Genomic DNA, 10,120 nt, shown 5'->3' on the forward strand with positions numbered 1-10,120 from the left:
GCTGGCTTATCCAGCTTGTCTAGGCCCCCAACCCCAAGCCAGGAACCCTTCCACTGTGGTCTGCAGCCTCAGTCTCCCTCCCTGCCCCGAGCAGTTTCCAGGGATAACTTGGGGATGAAACTGGCTAGGCTTGCCAAAGACTTTTTAAAAGTGAGAAATGAATTTATTGGTTTGTTGAACTGTGAAAAAACTCTTAGCATCTCAAGAGTCTTAAAAGGCACCACCGGGTCCAGGCAGGCTGAGAGACCTGGGAAGGCTGGCTCACTTCCTCCAAAGTACTTGGGATCCAGGGTCGAGTCTCTTGCTGTGGGTTCTGATTCTGTAACTTCACCTTGTGGGTCCCTGCTAGAGTTCTGGGGCACCATACAGATAGGTCATTGTTTCAAGCCCAAATGAAAAAACCAGAAGACCCCAAAGGGCTTCCAATTCATTCATTCAATTGATCATTCAAACAATATTGAAGTCTTGTATTCTTTTCAAGGCTCTATGGTCAGCTGGAGAAGACACAAAGCTACATAGGGGAAGCAGCTAAGTGACTCAGTGGATAGAGAGCCAGGCCTATAGATGAAAAGTCCTGGGTTCAAATCAGGCCTCAGACGTGTCCTAGCTGTGTGACCCTGGGCAAGTCATTTAACCCCCACTGCCAGGCCTTACCACTCTTCTGCTTTGGAACCAGCAGACATTGGTATTGATTCTAAGACAAGAGGTAAGAGTTAAAAAAAGATTCATGGGACACAGGTTGGCTCTTAACCAACTCATAACTGGCAGGTCACCTTAGACATGGCAAGAATGATGCATGCCTGTTGAGTCATTGATTGATTATCAGGCCAGGTCCCACCCTTCATTTTACAGATGAGGAAACTGAGGCTTCCCATGGGGGTTAAGTCATTTGCACTTAAGTAATAATCAGCAGAGACAGAATTAGAATCTGTCTGGACTCTTTCTAGGAAGGAAAGAAGGTGAGCAGAGAAACAGGCATCCAAGCAAAGCACCCTGAGAAGGTGAGGCAGGGAGAGCCCTTTGGCTGAGGGAAGCAGAGGTGTCCCCTGGGCTGAGCCTTGCTGGGACTTCAGCAGATGAAGAAGCAGGGGAGGGAGAAGGGGAGAGGGAGCCCATTCCAGGCAGAGGGGGATGGTATGAGCAAAGGCAGTGGCAGACACGGGTGGGGAGGGGGTCCTCAGAGAATCTATTAAAGTATGACTGGGAGAAAAGGGAAGAAAAAACTCAACTGCTCTGCAACATGTGGCCCTTTCAGGCAGCCTGCAGCATGGCCCTCCAGCCAGTAGGGGGAGAGAAAGGGAAGCCCCCCCAGAGTGGTCAAGCCAAGCAGGGAAGATAGGGGAATACAGGGACCAAATTCCAAACTGTCCCAGAATCCTTCTCCTGAGGTGTAGGAGGAAAGCAAAGCTCCCCAGAACCAGCGGGAAAGGAAAGTGGGGGGCATCTAGAGATCCCCGAAGATGTCTATCATAACAGAAATGGGGCACTGACCCCCAGGGGTGGCTTCCACTGCAGCAGGAGTGCCCCCTCTCACCACATCCCCCACTCTGCTGCTGAGGGTGAAGCTAGAGGGAGGGAGCTCAGAAGACAGTCCTGGAACCACTGCCAAGCTCCCGTAGAGACACCGTCCAAGCATCTCTTGCCCCTGCCCAGAGCCAAGGAGAGGAGGTGGCTGGAAGACCAATTTCCTCTGGAAGTTTTCATTCCACACACAGTAAACGCCTGCTGTTTGCCGTCTGAGGGACAAGCAAGAAGGTGAGGAAACAATTCTTGCCTCCAGGAGGTCCCAGCCTGTTAATGGAGATAGCTAGAGTTCTGCTGCACACATTTTTATACAGCAAATCTTTGTTTTGGTGTGAGAATGAATAGCTCTTTTCTCCAGGATCTATTTTCCCAGACTCCATGGAGGCGCAATTTTGCATAATCATTTTTCTAACTTTTTGTCATCCATCTTTTCTCGCCCTCCCTCTCACCAATGGGAAGCAATAGGCTAGATAGGTGGTATTTCCATCTTTCACATTTTTGAAAGAAGTCACATATAGCTCATACAAGAAGACATTTCATGAAGGAACAATTGTAGCTTTAATCTGCACCCAGATGCCATCAGGTCCTTCTGGGACAGCAGATCACTTTTTTTATCCTGAGCCTCTTACCTCCTGGCATTGCTGATCAGACGCTATTCGTGGTTGATCATTTTACAATATTGCTCTTACTGTTTCTTTTTTAAAAATTAATTAACTGATTTAATTAATTTAGAATATTTTCCCATGGTTCCATGATTCATGTTCTTTCCCACCCCTCCTCCCACCTCTTCCCAGAGCCAAGGAGCAATTCCACTGGGTCTTAAATGTGCCATTGATCAAGACTTGTTTCCGTTACATGGCAAATCTATGAGAAAGATATACTTGGGATACCTGATGGGTGGGAGCTATTGACCCCCTCCCCCAGGAGAATGAGAACCTTCCCTCAACAGACTCTGTCTTGGATGGACTTCTAGATTCCCTTGTGGAGACTGGCATACTCAAAAAGGGTCCTGGGACCCCTGCTCAGTGAGAGAAGGGGTCATGTCTGCTCCTCCATCTGCAAGAGGTTCCTCTTTGCGCCCCTCTGAAGAGTCAGTTCTGGAATCCCACAGCCTTTCATGCCTGGTCTCTCTGCCTTCCAAGGTCCTCCAGGTACACAGTAGGTGCTTAATAAATACTTGCCATATTGAATGGCTGGAAAACCCCTAAAGGTGCTCAGTCTTTTCTAGTACCTGCCTTCTATATCCTGCAGCTCTCTCTCTCGCTCTCTCTCTTTTTTAATTTTTATAACCCTTACCTTCTGCCTTAGAATCAATACTGTGTATTGGCTCCAAGGCAGAAGAGTAGTAAAGGCTAGGCAATGGGGGTTAAGTGACTTGCCCGGGGTCACACAGTTAGGAAGTGTCTCAGGCCAGATTTGAACCCAGGACTTCCCATCTCTGAACCTGGCTCTCAATCCACTAAGAAAGTCCTGAAGACTTATCAGTTATTACACCATCTTCTGGGAGATGTCATTGGAATGGGAGGGAGTGGGAGGGCCTTAATGACGAGCCCCCACTCAATGGGCATAACTGCAGAGCTACAAAGGCTAGATAGAGTTGAGAGTACCCTCTACTCTCTAGTATTGCCAATGACACTTGGGGCAAGTCATTTTCCCCTCTGGGCCCCAACTTCTTCCTCTGTCAAATAAAGGCTTTGGCTAGGTGACCTGGAAAGTCCTTTCAAAGTTAAAGTTATGGTTCTAGATATTAGGTGGGAAGGGACCTCAAAGTCTACCTTGTTCCCTCCAGATACAAGTTCTGTATGAAATTAATCCTACAAGGAGACAACTAGATGGCTTGAGGTTTAAGAACCAGGTCCAGAGACAAGAGGTCTTGGGTTCAAATCTGGCCTCATACTTCCTAGCTGTGTGACCCTGGGCAAGTCACTTATACCCCATTGCCTAGCCTTTACCACTCTTCTGCCTTGGAATCAATATCCAGTACGGATTCTAAGATGGAAGGGAAGGGTTTTAAAAACAATTTAAAAAATAAAGCAATTCTATAAAACAGAGTCTGGAGACATGTAGAGACTTGGCCAAGGGCACGCAGAACTGGGGCGTTCACAAAAGCTAGTTCAAGGAGACTGATCTGTCTCCCCCACCCTAAGAATTGTTTAGGGAAACCATAAAAAGAGTGTTTGTGCTCTTCTTGACAAATAGCATGATCAGGTCACTCCCTCATCTAAGTACTGCCAGGGTCAGGCAGCTGGTGTCTTAGAAAGAGGGGTGGCTTCTTTTTCATTTATTTTTCTAGATTGGGTTACATGTTTTCTTTTGCAAAATGGCTGATATGGAAATACGTCTTGCATGACTTCATAGGTATTATTGAAATCAGAATTCTCTCCTCAAGTAGGGGAAAGAGATAGGAGGGAGGAAGAGAATTAGAAACTCAAAGTTTTTTTTAATGAATGATAAAAATTTACATGTAATTCTGAAATATCTAATGAAATAAAATATATTGAAAAAAAAGAAAGAGGTGTGGGCTTGAAGTTGGGCGACCATCCCTACCTTTGACTACCTCAGTAGAGCCCTGGGAAGTCATCCCTCATCCTGGAAGTGCTGTTTTCCCATCTATAGAATGGGCATCAGAACACTATCACTCCCAACCAGCAGCACCCTCAGGCTAGAGTGCTCTACCTAGAACGGGCTCCAGAGCTGTGGGTCACTGGGCCAGTCTCTTCATCTCTCTGGGCCTCGACTTCCTCACTTGTCAGATGGATATAGTGACCTCCAAAATCTCTTGCAGCTTTCAAATGCTACTCCTACCCCTTCCCAGGAAGCCTGAAATCTGTCCCTGGGCAGCCCCAGGCCCGGGCCCAGGGCCCCACCAGGAATGGCGGATATCCCGATGGAATATACAAACAGCCGGGAGCTCAAGGAGCTCCAAACAGCAGACATCGCTGTGGTCCTTCTCATACGATGGGATGCCCATTCTCGTACGGGCTTGGAGGCTGGACTTAGGGAAGGGGGGGCGGGGGCTGCTGGGCCATCGGACAGACATCTTCCAGGATTTACAGGCCGTCTGTCACTCAAAGGAGGGCTCCCACTTACTCTTTCGGGCTCTGGGAGATAGAACCGGAAGGCAGGAGAGAACGGAGGGAGGGGTGTGGAGGGAGCCCGGGTTACCAAGAAGCCAGTCCAGCCCCCCCACCGGAAAGCCTGGGCGACAACGTGCTGGCACCGAGCCTGGGCGGTCTCCGAGGTCCTGGCCAGCTCTGAGGGGCCGGGGGCAGCGGAAAGGACTGGGGGAGCTGAGGCTCCGCCTCCCATCAGGCCCCGCGCGGCCCAGCGGAGCTCCTCTGCGGGTCACTGGCCTGGCTCTGGCTCGCGCTGGGGATGCTCGCAGATGCAGGCTCGGAGTGGGGCGGGGCCTGGGGGGGTTCGGACCCCTCTGAGGATCCGAGGTCACCTCTCAGCCCCTCCCCCTCTCCGGGCCAAGGCGGCTCACCTCTGCGCCCACGTTATTTTCAGCCTCCGCGTTCTCCTGCTGCCCTTCTTTGAAGCCCAATAGATCGCTGCCGCCGCCGCCGCTGCCGCCTCCGCCGCGGCCCCGAGGCCGAGCCCGCTGACACCCTAATCCCTGGAGCGCAACTGGAGCATTTCAAGAACAGCCCCCAAGGGCCGCCGACCTGATTTACTGCCGTGGAAGCGCGCAGCTGCGGGCTCACATCTCTGCTGCCGGTCAGAAGGAGCTGGGCGCCCGCCAGAGCCCTTCGAATTCGGGGGAGGCAGGTGCCTGGGAAAAGAGTCCCCCAAGGAGTGCCCTGAAGGGGGTGGGAGCGGGCGGGCCCCTCTGCCAGTCACCCGCCAGTCCTTGCCAGCACTGCCACTGAAGAGCCGCCAGCTGCCCTAAGGGCAGCGGCCCCAGCCAGAGCCCGGGACTTTGTGTCTTGCCACCGGGGGCTACGGAAGAGTCATAGCCCAGAGACCTGAGATCGAGTCCTGCCTTGGCAGCATCAAGCAAGTTCTTTCCTCCGGATGTGCCCTCGAGCCCAACCCCAGAGAAGAGTGGGCCATCTTGAAGGCTACAGCCCTTTGCCCTTCTCATCTCCCCTATCCAAAAAGGCGCCAAGCCTTGCCCATTCTTCCTGCACTCAAGGGCTGTCGCTTCTCCCCTGGACTGGGACAACAGCCTCCTCGCTGCTCCCTCTGCCTCCAGCCTCTTCACTGTCAAAGTCATCTTCAACAGCTCCCTGTTGCCTTTAGGACAAAACACTAATCCCTCAGCTTGATGCTGACTGAGCGCAGACCTTTCCTATTACTCCCTTGCACAGACTCCCAACTGATGTTCTTACTGTTGCTCAAAATCAGCACTCTATTTCCCAATACCGCACCTTTGTACTGGCAGTGCCTCATGCCTGAAGGGCCTTTTTTGTCCCTGGGGCTCTGGGTCCTCAGACCATCGTGTAGTCACTTCTCTGGGCACCCGTAGAATCCCCCAGCCCCTCTTTCAGTGTCCAGCATGAAGCCTGCCCTATGACAAGAACAATAGTTATTGAATTGGATACCCTGGAACTGAGGAGACCAGCTGATGGTGCAGAGTTCAAGGCACTGGAAAGTCCTTAGTGGTTGGTGTTCAGTCATTGTCAGTCATGTCTGACTTGTGATGAGCCCATTTGGGGTTTTCTTGGCCAAGAGCCTATAGACTGGGTTTGCATTTCCTTCTCCAAATAAGGAAACTGAGGCAAACAGGGTTAAGTGATGTCTCCAGGGTCAGAGGCTAGAGTCGAACTCAGGTCTTCCTGACTTGGGGCCCTGCCTTCTCTCCACTGTCCCGCCCATTTGCTGCACAGTGACATTGTAGTCCAAGTCTGACACCTTAAAATGGGGGGCATTTATCAGATCAGCTAGCTGTCGCCGTGGAATGCCAAGATCAGAGGCTCACAGCAGCAGGAGAGAAGATGGGAGAGAAAGGAGGGAGCAGAGGAGACACTTGGTGCAAACTATGCAGACTGGCCTGCACCTTTGCCATGGTGTGGGACTGTGGAGGAGCTCAGCTCCCCCAACAGCTTCAGGGACCAAACCCAGGCCTCAGGCGCCCCCCAGCAAATGACTGAGCCCTTCTCCGGGCATAGGAGCTGGCCATTCTTGGATGTGGGAAGCCCAGAGGATTCCCAGGACTCACCATGAAGGGCTCTGTCTTTTCAAAGGTTTTACCTGGGAGGGGGTTCAAGGAGGATGCAGACAGCAAAGATTTCACCCATCAATTCACCCCCAAACCAATCAATTGGGGGAGGGGGCGGAGGGTAAAGAGGAGAATAGGAGGGTAATCAGGCAAGCCAAGTGTCTGGCTTGCGAAGGACGGCAAGACAGCCCCATGATTGACTGCATTTTTCCTTCTCCAGCTGGTTGGGGGGTGGCGGGTGTGGCATGTCAAGGGCACATGCCTCGGTAAGATGCGAACACAGTTGGCTGATCCAGAGGGTTGGATCCATCCTCCTTAAAAATACAGAAAATTCTCATTAATCTAGGATTCAGGGGTTTGGAATGTGGAGGCCTCAGAGATAAAATGACCAGGTTTTCCTCAGTTTCTCCATCTGCAAAATGGGGAAAATGATCCCTGTACAAAGCTTAGGTAAGATAATAGATGAGAAAGCACTTCATAATTCATAATTCATCAATTGATCAACAAACTTTTGTTATTCTTGCTGCTGCTCCGGCTACTGATATGTTTACAAAGTACTTTGTATTTATTATCTCATTTAATGCTCACAACAACTTTATGAAGGAAGTAATATTATTATCCAGATTTTACAGATAAAGAAACTGAGGCTAAGTGACTTGCCTAATGTCCTCATTGCCCCTTTGTGAGCCCTGGGGACATGGAGACAAAATGAAACCAGCCCTCCTCTAAAAGGATGGACAATAGGTACATATTTATCCTGGCTAGAGCTTCCTTCTTGGTATCCAGTTGTTTGAAGATTGTCTTCTCCATTAAACTGTGATCTCCTTGAGGACAGGGATTGCCTTTGCCTTGCTTTTACTAGAGTGCCTGGCACATAGTAGGTCTTAATACTATTTATTGACTAAGTATAAAGAAATAGAAGGTGGAAGTCAGGCACTCGTAGCTTTTATACATGCCTATATCTGCCCCATCCTTAAAAAACTCTCACTGGATACAAAGATCTCACACATCTTACAATCACTGTCTCCACTTCCTCTCCTCTTGCTCTATTTTAAACCCTTGCTCATCATTCTGCTGAAACTGCCTTCTCCAAAGTTGCCAGTGAGTTCTTATTTGTCCAACTGGATGGCCTTTTCTCTCTCCTCATTCTCCTTGAACTTTCTTTGGCCTTTGATACTGGTGATCATTCTTATCTCCTAAATGCTCTCTCCTGGTTCTTCTCCTTCATATCTGATGGGACCTGCTCAGTCTCTCTTCTTGGATCTTCATCCAGATCATCCCCCAGTGTTCTGTCATGGGCCCTCTTCTATGCCATACCAAAGCCATACCAAGGATTCTCACCTCTTTTTGGTATCATGAGCCCTTTTGGCACTGTAGCAAAGACTGATCATTTCTTAAAACAATGCTTTTAAATGCATGAAAAAGAATAAATGGCAAGACAAAGGAGAACAAGTATATTGAAATCCATCTTTCCATTTTTTCAAAGTTCAAAGACCCCAATTTAAGAATTCTTGTTCTATATCATCTCACTTGGTGAGCTCAGAAATCCTGGATTCAATGATCATCTCTTTGGGAATGATCCTCAGATCTCTGTCTCTCTCTGTCTCTCTCTCTCTCTCTCTCTCTCTCTCTCTCTCTGTCTCTCTGTCTCTGTCTCTCTCTCTGTCTCTCTGTCTGTCTCTGTTTCTGTCTCTGTCTCTCTCTTTCTGTCTCTCTGTCTCTCTCTGTTTCTCTCTCTGTCTGTCTCTGTCTCTCTCTCCCTCTGTGTGTGTCTGTCTCTGTCTCTGTGTGTGTGTCTGCCTCTCTCTCTGTCTCTCTCTGTCTCTGTCTCTCTGTCTCTCTGTCTCTCCCTCTCTGTCTCTCTCTCTCTGTCTCTCTATCTCTGTCTCTCTCTCTGTCTCTCTGTCTCTCTCTCTGTGTCTCTCCCTCCCTCCCTCCCTTTCTCTCTTTCTCTGTCTCTCTCTCTTCTCTCTCTGTCTCTGTTTCTCTCTCCCTTTCTCCCTCTCTTTCTCCCCCTGTCTTTCCCTCCCTTCCTTTCTCTCTCTCTTTGTCTGTCTCTCTGTCTCTCTCTCTCTTTGTCTGTCTCTCTGTCTCTCCCCCTCCCTTTCTCTCTGTTTCTGTCTCTGTCTCTCTGTCTCTGTCTCTCTGTCTCTCTCTCTCTCTCTCTCTCTATTTTCATGGCATTTGCCTTTTGGACATCTCAAACTGGATATTCCACAGGCATCTCAACATATCTAAAACAGAACTGGTTATCCTTTCCCAGCCTACTACAGACTTCTTCCAGACTTTCCTGTTTCTGTCCAAGGTAGCACCACCATATTCCCAGTCATCCAGGCTCAAAACCTTGGTGTCACCCTCAGCCCTCCACTGACACCCACCCCACCATATCCAATCCAATTTCAGTTCTTGTCATTTCTCCCTTTGTGGCACCTGTCACACACTTCCATTTTTCTCACCTTGCCACCTATTGTCCTAGAGGTGGGATTCTCAAGCTTCTTGGTTTCAGAACCCATTTAAACTTTTAAAAATTAGAAAAAGTCCTTCAAAGAGCTTTTGCTTATGGGAGTTAATTAAAACAGCTCAACACAAATGTCAAACATGTTTATCATATTAGAAATTAAAACGTCCTCATTGTGTTTTGAAGATAGTTTTGAGCCTGTGGACCTCCTTAAGTATGTTGGGACCACACTTTGAGAACTGTTCCCTAAACTATTAAAAAACCCTCATCTTCCATCTTAGATTCAATACTAAGTATTAGTTCCAAGGCAGAAGAGCAGTAAGAGCTAGGCAATGAGAGTTACATGACTTCCCCAGGGTCACTTAGCTAGGAAATGTCTGAGGTCAGATTTGAACCTAGGATCTCCTAGCTCAAGGTCTGGCTCTCAATCCATTGAGCCATCTAGCTGCCCACAAAGTTTCCTTACATTTTGTCAATTGTCCGCTCCTTTTCCCCTTTCACAATAGATCATCTCCTTTCACTTATATTATCCTTACTACTACTGTGAACTTAGGGAACTTAATCTAACTTGTCTATATCTCAATGTTCTCATCTGCAAAGGTAGTGGACTAGATAGCCATCTTCTAACCTCCTCACACTAAATAGATGATCTTAGGATTGTTGGTCTGGAAAGGCATGTTTTACATCCCTCCTACCCTTGTTCAGATTCTTGTTACCTGTGGATTATTGCAAAACCTTTTAAATTAATTAATTTTATTTTATTTGTTGTGATAGCCTTCTAATTGGTGTCTGTGACAAACCAATAACTAACAAAAGGGAGATCTGAATGTAGCTCCTCTGATTCCAATTCTAGTTTTCTTTTCCCTCTCCACAATGCTTCTCTGTTGTAGAGATAGGATTGGCAAGATGTGGCAACTGATTATAAATAGTCTTTTTCCTTTTGCTTCCTATTGCTGTATTTGACACTGTCTCCT

Source organism: Monodelphis domestica, chromosome 6, assembly GCF_027887165.1.
Source record: "Monodelphis domestica isolate mMonDom1 chromosome 6, mMonDom1.pri, whole genome shotgun sequence".
Taxonomy (NCBI): domain Eukaryota; kingdom Metazoa; phylum Chordata; class Mammalia; order Didelphimorphia; family Didelphidae; genus Monodelphis; species Monodelphis domestica.